Here is a 15,202-nt window from a genome sequence, read left to right on the forward strand (position 1 = left end):
CCCATGTCTGACCATACTCCTTAGTTAGACACCTCAACAAGTTGCCTAACACTCTATTGATGACTTCAGTTTGACCATCTGTTTGTGGATGGTAAGCTGAGCTAAATGACAAGTTAGTTCCTAGTCTCCTCCATAATGTTTGCCAAAAATGACCCATGAACTTGCTGTCCCTGTCTGAAACAATGCTTAAAGGGAGTCCATGAATCCTAACAATCTCTTTGAAGAAGAGATGTGCAACATAGCTAGCATCATGTGTAGTCTTACATGGAATGAAATGACTCATCTTGGAAAATCTATCTACTACCACATAGATGTTGTCCATACCTATTTTAGTCTTGGGAAGTCCTGCTACAAAGTCCATGCTTATGCATTCCCAAGGTCTATCAGGGACCGGTAATGATTGATAGAGACCGACATTTCTTGATCCCCCTTTTGCTCTTTGACACAGTCCACATTGCTCTACATACCTCTTTACATCTCTTAGCAACTTTGGCCAATAGTAGTACATCTGTACTAAATCCAAGGTTTTGTTGACTCCAAAGTGTCCACTTAAACTACCATTATGTTTTTCTTGGATGAGGTTCTCCTCATGTATCCTCTAGGTACACACAACTGGTTACCCTTGAACAAGAGACCATTTTGGAGAGTGTAATCTACATACTCACCATGGAAATGGTTCTCAAACTCTTTGCAAACCTTGTAAGCTGATGAGAAGTCTTCATCTCCTTCATAGAGGTCTTTGAAACCTTCTATTCCTATGCTCTGCAACTGTAACTCTTGAACTATCAACAACTTCCTGCTCAATGCATCTACCACCTTGTTAAGTTGCCCCTTCTTATGCTTGATGGTGAAGGTGAAGGATTGGAGATATTCCATCCATTTCAGATGTCTATTGCTAAGCTTCTCTTGAGTATTAATGTAACTCAATGCCTGGTTGTCTGTGAACACCACAAATTCTTTTGGGAGTAGGTAATGCCTCCATTTCTTTAGAGACTGCACTAATGCATACAACTCTAGGTCATAGGTTGAGTACTTCTTTTTTGCTTCATTAAGCTTCTCACTGAAAAATGCCACAGGTCTTCCCTCTTGACTCAATACACCACCTACTACAATTCCACTTGCATCACACTCCAAAGTGAATAGCTTATCAAACATAGGTAGGAGAAGGATAGGTTTTGTGGCTACTTCTTGCTTCAACAATTGAAATGCTTTGTCAGCCTGCTCAGTCCATTTAAAATTAGTTTTAAGACCTCCTTTAATGGTGTCAAGGACTGGTGCACATATACCACTGAAATTCCTCACAAACTTCCTATAGAATTGGGCTAATCCATGGAAACTTCTAACTTCAGTCCCTATTTTAGGTGCAGGCCAATTCAAGGTTGCCTCCACTTTGCTTGGATCCATCTTCAAGGTTCCCTTAGACACCACAAATCCTAAGTAAACCAGCTCTTGCTTCAAGAAGTCACACTTCTCTAGGTTGATGGATAGCTTCTCCTCATGCAACCTCTGTAAGACTAACCTTAAATGCTCAAGGTGCTCTTCTTTGGCTCTGCTATAGATGAGAATGTCATTTAGGTACACCACCACAAATCTGCCTGCGAAATCCTTCAACACCTCATTCATCAACCTCATGAAGGTACTTGGAGCATTGGTGAGTCCAAATGGCTTCACAAGCCATTCATACAATCCCTCTGTGGTTTTGAATGCAGTCTTCCACTCATCACCCTCCTTAATTCTTATCTGGTGATAACCACTTTTAAGGTCTAGCTTGGTAAAATACATAGAACCTCCTAAATAGTCCATTAGATCCTCTATTCTAGGAATAGGAAACCTATACCTTATGGTGATCCTATTGATTGCTCTTGAGTCAGTGCAAAGTCTCCACTTACCTCCCTTCTTTGATGCTAGCACTACCAAGACTGCACATGGGCTGATGCTCTTCTTAATCAGTCCTTGTTCCAATAACTTCTGCACTTGCCTTGCTACCACTTTATTCTGATCAGGTGTGAGCTTATATGTAGCCTTGTTAGGTAAGGATGCACCAGGAACAAAGTCTATTTGATGGCTAATAGACCTTCTTGGTGGGAGTGTTGCAGGTGTTCCATCACTCACTATGTCCTTATGTTCTTGTAACATTTGCTTTACCGCCTTGGGTATTTTTGCCTGCAACTTGTCTTCTTCCTCTTTTGGCTTCACAAAGATGGCACACTTCACTATCTCCTCCTCATGTAGCAAGTTTAAAAACTCTTTACCAGTAGCCATTAAGACACTAGGCGACTTTGAAGTTCCCTCTTCATTCTCTATCAAAGACTGAATCTTGAAAGTATTGTTGTCCTTCTTAAAGGAAATGGAGTTCTCCTCTCCATCATAGGTCACCTTCCTATCAAATTGCCAAGGTCTTCCTAGCAATAAGTGACATGCATCCATAGGTAACACATCACAAAGGATCTTATCCTTGTATCCTCAAATAGAAAACTCTACCCAAGTCTGTTCATTGACTAGCACACTCTGTTCATGGTTCAACCATGTCACCTTGTATGGGTTAGTGTGGGGTATCCTTGTGAGTTTCAGCTTCCTAACTGCCTCTTCTGATATGATTGTGTCAGTTGAGCCTGAATCAACTATCACCTTGCACACTTTACCAAGAATCTTGCATCTCACCCTAAACAATGCTCTCCTATGCTTAGGTTCATTCTTCTCTGGCTATCTTATCAAGACCCTATTGAACATCATATTTTCTCCAATCTCCAATTCAATATGGTCCACCTCAAGTGTATTTCTTCTTAAAGAGTCTTCATGTGCATAAGCAACCCTCTTTCAACTGTTTGATGATGTAGGCTTGTCAGGGCATCTATATGTGGGGTGCCTCAATTGTCCACAATTGTAACACTTCATAGTTGCAAAGTAGGAGTTACCCCTGCTGATACCTCTGCCCCTACTTGGACCACCTTGTGCACCTCTTCCTCTAGAATGGCCTCCTCTAGGATTGGTTTCACTACCATGTTCAGTCAACTTGGCTTCTCCTTGGTTCCTCTGCTCATTTGACTTGCTTTGGTAACCACCTCGGTGATTCACTAGATCTCTACCTCTGCCTCTACCCCTGTTATTGGAGTCTCCTTTTCTTTTGTTCCTCTCTTCTACCTTGGTAGCAAGCTAATGACATTTTTGAATAGTAGTAGGAGTCCATAGGCTTATCTCCTGTTGAATGTTCCACTTTAGGCCACTTAGATACCTAGCCACCTTAATGGATTCATCTTCTTGGACTTTGGATCTAAGACATAGCTTTTGAAACTCCTCTGTGTAGGAGGTCACATCAAGATCCTTCTGCTTCAATCCTTGTCTCTTCTTATGAAGTTGGACTTCATAATCCTCTGGTAAGTAGTTCTCCTTAATCTTACTCACCATGGCTTTCCAATTTGCAATAGGTAGCTTCCCCATACTAACTCTTTCTTCTTGCAGGTACTTCCACCATGTCAAAGTTTCTCCCCTTAATCTTGATTTGGCAACTTTAACCTTCTGAGCCTTTGTCACTCCTTCACACTCAAAGTGGTTTTCCATGCCCTCATAGTGTCTATGTCCATCCTTCCACTGAAATGTGGCAATCCTTCAAAAGCCTTGGTGTTCAAAGCCTTAATAGCCTTTACAAATGGTTCTTCATTGAACAAGGGATCTGGTTTAGGTATAGTGTCATCTATGTCTATAGTTTTCTTTCCTTTACCCTTGGTGTCTTCATCCCAAGGTCCTTGTGTCCTCTGATCCACCACTTCTTGTAGTTTATCCCTTATCTCACTCATAGCTTCTTCAAGGAGTCTTTTTTTCTCCTTCTACTCATCTACTTCTCTAGCCAGCTCTACATTAGTAACCATTCTGCTCTCCCCTACTGATTAACCAGTATATAGAGACATACACAATCCAACAAGTCTTTTGCTTGCTCTAATACCAATCTGATGGGATGGGGTTAGGGATAGACTAGCCTAGTCTATGCTCTTGGATCCTTTCCTTGGATCACTTGGTGTTCTCTACACACCCTAGGGTCTCTAGGACTTCCCTTTGCTTGAGGAATCCCCTAACCATGCCCAATCCACCCACTAATGAGTGGCAATACTGCTCCTAAGGTCTCACCTACTCATGAGACTCAAAACCCCTTACTATGGCTAATAAGGGCTAGGCTTGTTCCACACCTTCCAAGGTCTTAGCAAGGTTGTATCAGGTCTATTTCATGGCCTTTTCACCCATTCATGAGCCCCCAAGAGGTTTCAAGCCTTCAACCCCTTACCAATTACACTATTTTGTGTTTTTGCCTTCAAATAGGGCTACAAGGATTAGGATCAATTAGGCCTCCTAACCGGTCTTCTAGGGCTCCCTCTCACAAATGGTGCACAAACAACACAAACTCCCAAAATGGACTACCCTTCATTTGGCAAGGACTCATGGATTTTCTAGGTTTGAGGCCTCCAAGTGTCTATACACTGTCCTAGGTGGATTTTATGGTTTTCAATGGTTTTTGTGAGGGGTTTTAGGGTCTTCCTGGGTCACAGTGAAGGTTTTGTATATTAGCCACCTTTTTTGGATTGGTGGAGGCTCCTCCTTCACACTAGTGATTCTTCACACACTCCTCTACACCTCCTCAAAAGGGTGCACTCTCCTCTGACCAACCTTGCACTCCAAGACCTCTGCAATTTGACCTCTCCTAACCGAGCACTATCTAGTCTCGCCTAGGAGTGGGTCTTTGCTTGGCCTTCCTGCATTTTTAAGGGCCCTGCTTGCATGGGACTATAGTACAGGGTCTTCACTTCCATTCCCCATGGTTTCATGGTGATTCCACAATGGGGAATGGAGTTATGACTTCATTTGCACAACCAGTCCAAAACTGGATAGTGAGACTACAAATTACAAATTATTTACAAACTCACTCAACCAGTAAACAAAAACCTAAAGTAATCACTCACAATGAAAGTATTTACACCATAGAAGACATTTCACATAGTTTTGCACGCAGTTCAATCCTTTTACTTGCCCGGTAACTTCATTCAATTTGACTGGTAACCAATAAATAGTCACAGTCAAGCTCTTCTTGCTTGGGCCGTACAATCTTTGACATCTAACCCATGCATTTAGGGTTTGCAAATACTTATACCACCTTTGCCTTGGTCTATGTTCCCATATTAGGGTTGTCCATGCCAAACTAAGGATTTTGGCCTCCTGGTGGAAAAGTTGCTTGACAACTTTTTAAAAAGTTGTCATGCAACTTTTGCAACTTTTGAGCAACTTTCCCAATGTTGCTCTTCATGACTCCTAGAGCCATAATGGGCCAATCTAAGGACCCCACCATGCTATGAAGGACCCCTAAACACCACAAAGACACACATACCCTCCATTTTCAAGAAAATCTCAATCTTGACTTATGACCCCTAAGATCTACTCTAGGACCCTAACTAGGAGCTATGAGCACTTGGCTTCATGAGAAGCATAATACCAACAAAACAAGAAGGAGGGAGAGCTTGGAAGCGTGCTCTTGCACCAATGGTTTAGGAAGTTTTGACTCTAGGAGTGATGAAGGAATCTTCCTTGGTTACTCATCTAACAACAAAGCCTACAAATGCTACAATAAAAGACTAAGAAGACTTGTTGAGAGTGTGCATGTTAATTTTGATGAAGATATGCACAAAGGATGTGAACCACAGGTTAACTGGTATGATGACTCTAGTGATGAATATTGTGAAGTTTAGAAAGATACTGAACTAGAGGTAACATCCAAGAAGGCCCCTAGTCGGTATGTACAGTTGAATCACCTGAAAGAGAAATTTTTTGGAAATGTGAGTGATGGTGTGGAGACTAAAAGAAGACTTGCCCAAAATGATGCAAAAGTCAACCTATGCCTCATGACTGAAGTTGATCCCAAAACATTCATTGAGGCTAGTAAAAGACAAGAATGGATGGATGCTATGAAGGAAGAACTACACCAAATTGAGAAGAATAAGACTTGGGAATTAGTTCCTAGACTGGAAGACAAGAATATCATTGGTACAAAATGGGTCTACTGGAACAAGATGAATGAAGAAGGTAAGATTGTAAGGTACAAGGCTAGACTAGTATGCAAAGGTTACTCTCAAGTAGAGGGGATTGACTTTGAAAAAACATTTGCACTGGTGGCTAGATTAGAAGCAATTAGAATGTTTCTAGCTTACTTTGCCTACAAGGGCTATAAAGTATACCAAATGGATGTAAAATCTTCTTTTCTAAATGGAAATTTGGAAGAAGTATACATGAAGCAAGTAGAAGGGATTATGCTACATGATGATGAGACATTTGTGTGTCAATTAAAGAAGGCTCTGTATGGTCTAAAGCAATCTCCTAGAGCATGGTACTCAAGATTAGATCAGTATTTGAAGGAGCAGTGATTCAAAAAGGGAAGTGCTGACATCAATTTATACATAAAGAAAGATGGGAATCACATGATTATTGTGGTTGTGTATGTAGATGACATCATCTTTGGAGGCAACAAGGATACCCTCTGCAAAGAGTTTTCTAATAAGATGCAGTCAGAATTTGAGATGCCAATGCTTGGTGAATTGACTTGCTTCCTTGGTTTGCAGATATTACAACAAGATAAAGGAATCTTTACCTCTCAAATCAAGTATGCAAAGGAGATGTTGAAGAAATTCCAACTAGAAGATTGTAAACTAGTAAGTACCTCCATGGTGACCGACAAAAAATTGAGCAAGAATGATGAATCACTGATGGTGGATCAGACTCTGTATAGGTCCATGATAGGCAGTCTACTATATCTAACTGCTTCAAGACCAGATATAGTTCAGGTAGTGTGCATGGTGGCCAGATTCTAAGTTGGCCCAAAGCAGTCACACATGAATGTTGTTAGTAGAATTTTTAGGTACCTACAAGGAACACTCATCTATGGTTTGTGGTATCCTAAATAAGGAGATTTTATCTTGGAAGTATACATTGATGATGATTGGGCAGGATGCATGGATGATAGAAAGAGCACAAGTGGTGGTGCATTCTTTCTTGGTGACTGGTTGGTCTCTTGGCATAACAAGAAGCAAGACTGATTCTCCTCATCTACTGCTGAAGCTGAGTATATTGCTGCTCTTAGGTGCTTTGCATGAAGCAGACTCTCAAAGATATACAAGTGGACATCACCAATCCTATTCTCATTCCAGAACAAAGCACATTGCTATCAAATATAATTTTCTCAGAGAGAAGGTTAAAGCATAGGAGGTAAGGATGGATTATATTCCTTTTGGTGAACAAGTAGCAGAAATTTTCACCAAACCATTACCGGTAAGCACTTTTGAGTACCTTTGACACAAGTTGGGAGTTGTGTCATCTGCCTAGGTAGGTTCTATTTTTCACATGGGGAGATTGGTATGAATCAAAGGGGGAGTGCACAATACCCTTTTTCATTGTGTCAAAGGGGGAGAAATGTACCGGTATGGAGTATCTCACTAGAAGTTGGCATTAATGCCAAAGGGGGAGATTGTTAGAAATTTGGCACTAAGTTGTCATTGATGTCAATTGGTCTGAAGGATGGTTACTTGTTTATGATGAAGAGGTAGAATGTTAAAGGTGTCTCATACCACCTGAGGCAAAGAGTTCTACTGGTTAATAGAAGAAGAAAGCCCTACCAAAAAAGAGTTGTACCGGTATGTGTCTTCCAAACCAACTATGTGTTGGTGGGCAATGTCTTGGTCATTGTGATGCCATGTAAAATAGAGGTGGCAAACATGTTGTAGTGGGTGAAGCCTCATCGACAGGGTTGATGAAATAGATAATCACCACTAATGAAGGAGCCACAAATCATGGGATTATATCTGACCGATTGCGGCTCAAGGAAGAAGGAATGATAGAGGAAGATCAATGAGTAGTTGGCATCTAAATCTATGCAAAGGAAATCTGATTCAGAATGTCCTTGAAAAGGGAACTTTTGAAGCACTTTATGTGTCGACTGATTTCATGACAGAAGATCTAATTCGAGATTGCCATTTCCAAAAAGTGTGCATTGGATAATGGAAATCGTGTGCAGGTGCATCCTTCAAGGATAGGTGATTGATCTGAGATAGGTAGGATTGGATCTCATGAAGATTGTGTTGAAAAGAGGAAACCCTGACCACTCAAGTTTTTTTTCAAATTGCATTCTGGCAAAAACTCACCATATAAGAATGAAAGCTCAAAACAAAACATGTTGATGCAGTGAAGGAGGAATGGTGTAGAGATATTAAATGAGGAAAAGGAGTTGTGAGCCTTAGAAAGAATTCTAAGAAATTTGTAGTGTGTGTGAGCAAGTATACTAGTGAAGAGGATTCTACTGGCAGTTCTATAGTCTTGTAGTTGAGCCTAACCGATAAGGTGTGGCAGAGAAGGCAACATCCTAGTGTGATCCAGTTTGTTGAGAGACTGCATGTGTAATAGGAAGAGAAAGATTATAGAGGTTGAGAAATAGAGATAGTAATTCCACAATCGACAGTGTGAGTTTCAGTGGAGGAGAAAAGACTATCAACCGATAGAGTGACATTCAAGGATAGGTGATCGATCCAAGATAGGTAGGATTGGATCTCATGAATCTTGTATTGAAAAGAGGAAACCCTGATCATTCAAGTTTTTTTTTGAATTGCATTTTGGCAGAAAATCACCATATAAGAATGAAAGCTCAAAACAAAACATGTTGATGCAGTGAAGGAGGAATGGTGTAGATATATTAAGAGAGGAAAAGGAGTTGTGAGCCTTAGAAAGAATTCTAAGAAAGTTGCAGTGTGCATGAGAAAGTATACTGGTGAAGAGGATTCTACTGGCAGTTCTATAGTCTTGCAGTTGAGCCTAATCAGTAAGGTGTGGTAGAGCAGGCATCATCCTAGTGTGATCTAGTGTGTGTAAGAGGAAGAGAAAGATTATAGAGGTTGAGAAATAGAGACATTAATTCCACAACCGATAGTGTGAGCTTTAGTGGAGGAGAAAAGACTGTCAACCGGTAGAGTGCCATTTGATCAAAGAGTTCTAGAATTCATTTTCAACAAAAAGCCTTAATTGTATTCAAATAGTATTTCAATATACATCGCCAAGTTGAAGCTTGGTGCAGGGGTTGGTGCTCCTTGGGTTGGTGCCCTAAAAGTGTAGTGGTTGGTTCTCCTTGGGTTGGTGCATAAAATATTTGTAAGTCTATGTTTTATTGTGAGGTTGGATTGGAGCAGTAAACTCCAATAACTTTTCTAATCGAGGTTTTTCCCATATTGGGTTTTCCTCATAAATCTAGAGTTGTGAATGACTTGTGTGTGAATGATCTCTTTGGTTCTCTTTCTTGTATTATCGGTATGACTTCTTAAAAGTTAAGTGAGTAATTGATATTTTGATATTAGTTTAGAAAAGAGAAAAAGCTAGAAACCACTGATTCACCCCCCTCTCAGTGGTATTCAGTGTTCAACAATGTCTTCAAGGTGGTACCTCTTAGGTTCAACAAGTTCCTTATGTGCAACAAACCAAAACACCTTCATTCACTTCATCCTAATGCAATCATCCACCATCCACTTCATGCTACCTTTTTATACCTTCCTTGAGCTCATCTTATCTCCTTCCACCAACTTCACTTCCAACCCCCACACCTATCATTCCTCCCCCACTTCCCAACACCATTGAAAACCTTTCATTCATTGAGATCATCCACCCACAATACCTATCACCTACTCCTACCATTGTTTAAACTCAATCTGATGATCCTCACATCCTTCCATCCACCCCATCTATCTTAGTTGAGGAACTCCTTATGTTTCCATATACTCCATCTCCCCCAGTTGAGGAACTCCCCATCCTTCTATCTAATTAATTTATCCCAATTGAAGAATCTCCCATCCTTCCATCTACTCCATCTATCCTAGTTGGAGAATTTTTCATCCTTCCATCCAATCCATCCACCCAAGTCATCAAACCTTCCGTCATTCCATCCATTCCCTTTGAAGAGTCTACTCACTTACTCCTTGTCACACCATCCACACCTATCCCATCATTCCAATGCATGTTGAAAAAATTATTGATCCAAATTAAGATCCAACCATTCCATCTCCTCCATCTCAAGATCCCCTACCATTTCCTCTGCCAAGTCTATATCCTCTTGTCCCATATACTCCACCTCTTGATCCTCCATCCCACCACCTTCACTCTATCTCCTTGGTACACTTACCTTCATCCATGGTAGTTCACTCGTAGAAAAAGAACATCTCAAATACACCACCCATTCTCCTCCATCTAATAATGGACTCGCATCTTGTTACCTAGAGAACAAGTATCCTACTTTAGAAAAAAATCTCAAAAAAATTAACTATAAAGGTAAAGGCTTAGGCCTACATGAGAAAGGTATTTTGGAGACCATCCATGTCAAAGAACATCTAAGATCTCATGGTCTCGGTTACATATCCCAAGGCACTTCACCATAAAATGTTGGTACAACTAATGCAAAATCCAAGTATTCTTCCAGACACACCATTGCATCTCCCCATCATTACTCCAAATCATTTATTGCCATACCCCCTCCTCCATCATATAAAGATAAAACAACCATTCATTTTCCTCCATCCTCTAAATCCATTATGGGTCCCTATATCCCAAATTATACCTTTATATATCTCCCACATGCTAAATCCATTTTGGGCCCTTATATCCCAAAATCCCATCCTCCATCTTTTCCTACTCATCCTTCCATATGTAGATCCCATATCCCCATCACCCATCATAAAACTTCTTCTCCATTCTTTTGTAATTAGGATCAAAAAAGGCACATGTCCTCACATTCCATCCAACATCCTACCTCCATCACTTCACCCATATTCCCTCCATCTCCTCCATGTTCGCACACTCCTTCCAATGCTACTTGCAACAATTGGGATGCCAAATTAAAAATGCATAAAGCCTAACACCCACATCAATATAAAGATGATGATGTCCACTGAAAAAGACATGCTCTAATAGTGAAAAAGATGATACCAAAATGCAATGAATCCTATAGGCTAAAAAGGCCCACTAAAGTAAAAGCAAAAACAATGTGGATTCCAAAGCAAAAAGAAGAAGTGCATCCAAAAGAAGAAATTGCAATGGCATCCAAAAATGCTAGTCCACCAACTAAACATTCTCCCCCTCCATCTCCTAAGTCTATTTTGGATCCCTATGTCCCAAAGCTACCTATAACAATTCCTCCATCATATCAACATGTTGTACCGATCTCTCCTCCACTCATCCCACATCCCCCACAACATGTGCTAATGTTGGTCCCGACAACATCCCCCCATCACACTCACTTTCCTTCATTCCATCTTAACACTTGCCACCACCATATCCCTTATACTCACCATCAAAACCATATAATCCAAGCCTTTACATAATTCACTAATTCCTAATTGTTGAACACAAGATGCCACTGAGAGGGGGGGTGAATCAGTGATTTCCAAACTTAACCCATTTCTATCCTATGTGTGTATACCAGTTAACTGATCTAACATAAAGAATACATACCGGTTAGATGGGAGTATAACACAAATTCAACCACACATAGAAGGGACATATCATAACACCAAATGTATGAGGAAAAACTAAGAAGGGAAAAAACTCGGTGAGAAATGCTACTGGAGACTACTGCTCCAATCCAGCTTCACACTAAAAAACCTTGGTTACAACATTCAGGGCACCAACCCAAGGAGTACCACTCCTTCTTTAGGTTACCAACCCAAGGAGCACCAACCCTTGATTTTAGGGCTCCAACCTAAGGAGAACCAACCCCTGCACCGAGTCCCAACTCATTGATCTACAATGAACACTATCAATTACAAAAGTAATCTCCTTGTTACAAAAGAACTTTGTAACTCTAATGCAAGTCTCTCCACTGGTTCTCCTCTCTCCAATTCTCTATTAGTTCCCTACTCACCCTCTCACTACTCCAACCTTATCTCTTGCTGCAACTCACTCTCTGTTGCAAACTTACTGGTTCACCCTCTTCTTCTTCTATGTCAGTTCTGCTCTTTGTCAATTCTATTTTCTTTGTCACATTGCTACTAGCCACCACCAGTCTTCTTCCCTCATTTAGTTGTCTACTATCTGATTATTGCTGGTTCTTTTCTTATCAGTACTTCATTGTAATCTTCTCTTTAATCTTCTATGGATCTTCTCTATCAGTTCTATCACCACTAGTCTACTTATCTATCAGACTTCATGGCAAACTTATGATTCCCTCACTCTCACAAGTTGAACTCTTCAAACCGGTTCTCTCTCACACACTCAGTCTCTTCTGTGATTGTTGTTGAGTACTAGACTGGTTAACTCTCTAGTTTTTCTCCCTTCATTGGATTTACTCTCTTTTGTTGAAGGAACAGATTAGGTCTTTGATCTGGATGTTTATACTATGCCTTCCACCAAAATGACATTCAAATTTTTGGTGTGCTAGGGTTTCTTAATCAACCTTGAGGCAAATCAAATCCAATCAGATCTCCTTCCAGAGATTGACCACTTGTAACAGATCAATCAACTCTGCTAATGTCACTGCATCCAGAACACGTTTGCCATATTTGGCAAACACAACACCACTTTCGGTCTGCACTTGTAAAACATCTATGAATTGATCACTCAGATAGCTTCACCTACTTGATCAGCACCTGGACACTCGGCCTTGATCATGAAGTCATCAAATAATATTTTTGTCCTTTGATCAGTCTTGAGCTGCACCCTTATGCTCTCAACCCGTGAAACACACTATCAACATTAATGTCAACCAATCACCACCTACCTCACCGATAACACTTCATTGACCATAGTGTGCATGAAACCTATCACCTACATGTCATCATAGTCAGCATCCACCTCTTCTAAGTCTTCTATGTCAATCCAGACAAGATCATCGACAAACCACATAACCGAGTTCATCTACCAGTTCATAGACCTGTAGGTTATACCCTAACCTGTTTGTCTTCAACCTTGCACTTTGCTTCTCTTCTGGTGGAACACCTAAACTGGTCAACACTCTTGCCAACCTTCCTCATGCACATCTTTAATAGATGGAAGCCTTTCACTTTTGCACCTTGTCAGCTTTACCAGTGGACATATTGATAATATGATGAAATAATAATGATCCAGTCAACTACTGAGAGGGGGGGGGGTTTGGATTAGTAGATAGAAAATAAACTAAATTTTCACCAAACTGAAATTAGGCTCAGAAACAACTTGCTAACTTAATTGGTTTAGTCACTATAACTAAAACTACAACTGCACTATCAAGTTTATGGGTTGACTAAAATATCAATGATACAATGTAACTGATATGAAACTCAAATACCTTTTAACCAAAATATTAAAACACTTTACTAGCATTAGTAATAGCTTATTTTAGATCACTTCCAGTCATCTAAACATGTCTTAGTGGTTTTACCAATTATACATATTAACCATATAAAAAACACACAAAATCATTCACCACTTGACACAATGATTTTACATGTGGAAACCCAAATGTGAAAAACCATGGTGGGGATGAATACCTACAAGTATTTTGAACTATTCTTAAGTTCACCCTCTTAGGAGCAAGCCTTTTTAGAAGCTTTACAAAATTGTTCTATTAGGAACAGATCCGGTTAAGGACCACCCAGTTAAGGGATTGACTACAATACCTTGTTAAAGGCAATACCCTGTAAAAGGTAACCTCAGTGGAGGATTTTAAATCCAAGGTAATGGATCACCTGTTTAGAGGATTTAAACAACACCAAGCCTATTAAAGCTTACCTAGTTAGGGGATTTAAATATTGTAATGGTTAGAGAACAACGGGGTCTTTGTTGATATGGTAATAGCACTGCTATGCTTAATCAAATCCTTTTATGCTCCTATCTTCCTTCACAACATTCTACAGATACTCCTTTTGGTTCGGCAACAAAACTCAAACTTAATAAATTTGCCAACACACTTTACAAACAAATTCATCAACCTTAAATACAAATACAATTGGTCAGTAACACAACACAAAACCTAAGATCTCATAGATATTACAAACATATCGGTTCAAACATGACCATTGGATTACATAGAAATCAACTACACATTGTTCTAGACAACTTGAACCGCTCCTAGATCACCACACATCGAATCCTATAACTCATCAAGTAGTTTTAACTTCATTCTATGCATTTTCCCATTCCCAAGATAAACAGTTATCTTTATGCACCAAACCAATTTGAAACTCATCACGTGCAACATGCATACATGGCATCTTCATCTTTGATCACCATTCTATCATAGATAATCATTACCAATTCTCCAAGCTCCATCGATTAGTGTTCTTCTTATCAACAAGTTAGGGTCACCAGTTGATCACTCTATTTCAAATAGTAATACCAGTTTCCTTCACTGCTTCACTACTGGTTGCACTATTGCATCAGTATTGGTTGTAATACAACTCCATTACCGGTTTCTATTGAAATCATTGACAACACTATACTTCATCTATGCAATCTTCATGCAATGCCAACACATACTTATCGGTAGCCACCTTGATGACACCATGTCATCGACCTTCAACAATCTCCATCTATCTACATTTGTGGTAGAACCTTTCTCCATCTTCAATCCGGCAACATCCTCTGTCTACAAATGTTCCAACTCTGCCTTCTTCCTCAATAGACTGGTTCTCCTATTAACTAGTTTGTCAAAGTGACAAACATATCCTTCAATCTCTATATCGACAACCCATCATGTCTACCCAGCTGATCCAGTGCATCACTTATCACATGCACCTCGAGAAACTAAGTGTTACACTGGTTGATCCAATGTGAGCCTTCAAACACTTGCCTTTAACTCTTTTGTCTTATCTCAAAGAACTATGATGCATTACATACATACTAAGAAATATGCTCCACTTACCAGTGGGAGTAGATCCTTGTCATCTGCATCATGCAATCCACAATGTGGCTTCCCTATTTAAGAAGACACATCTTCAAACAAGCACAACTAATCTAGTTGGGCACACTCACTATTAGTCATATCTTCAACCTGTGATATCATCTTCATCTGGTGGGAGTCCTGTTGGTTGACATCCACACAACATACTGGTGGCTTGCACATACTTCATCTCTAGTGTTGATGTGATTTTTGTAACATTCTGCCTCTTCATCACAATCAACAACCCAACATCTTTCTCTCTTGTTGGTTGGCAACAATGCACTG

The sequence above is a fragment of the Cryptomeria japonica genome, chromosome 9, assembly GCF_030272615.1.
Source record: "Cryptomeria japonica chromosome 9, Sugi_1.0, whole genome shotgun sequence".
NCBI classification, from domain to species: Eukaryota; Viridiplantae; Streptophyta; class Pinopsida; order Cupressales; family Cupressaceae; genus Cryptomeria; species Cryptomeria japonica.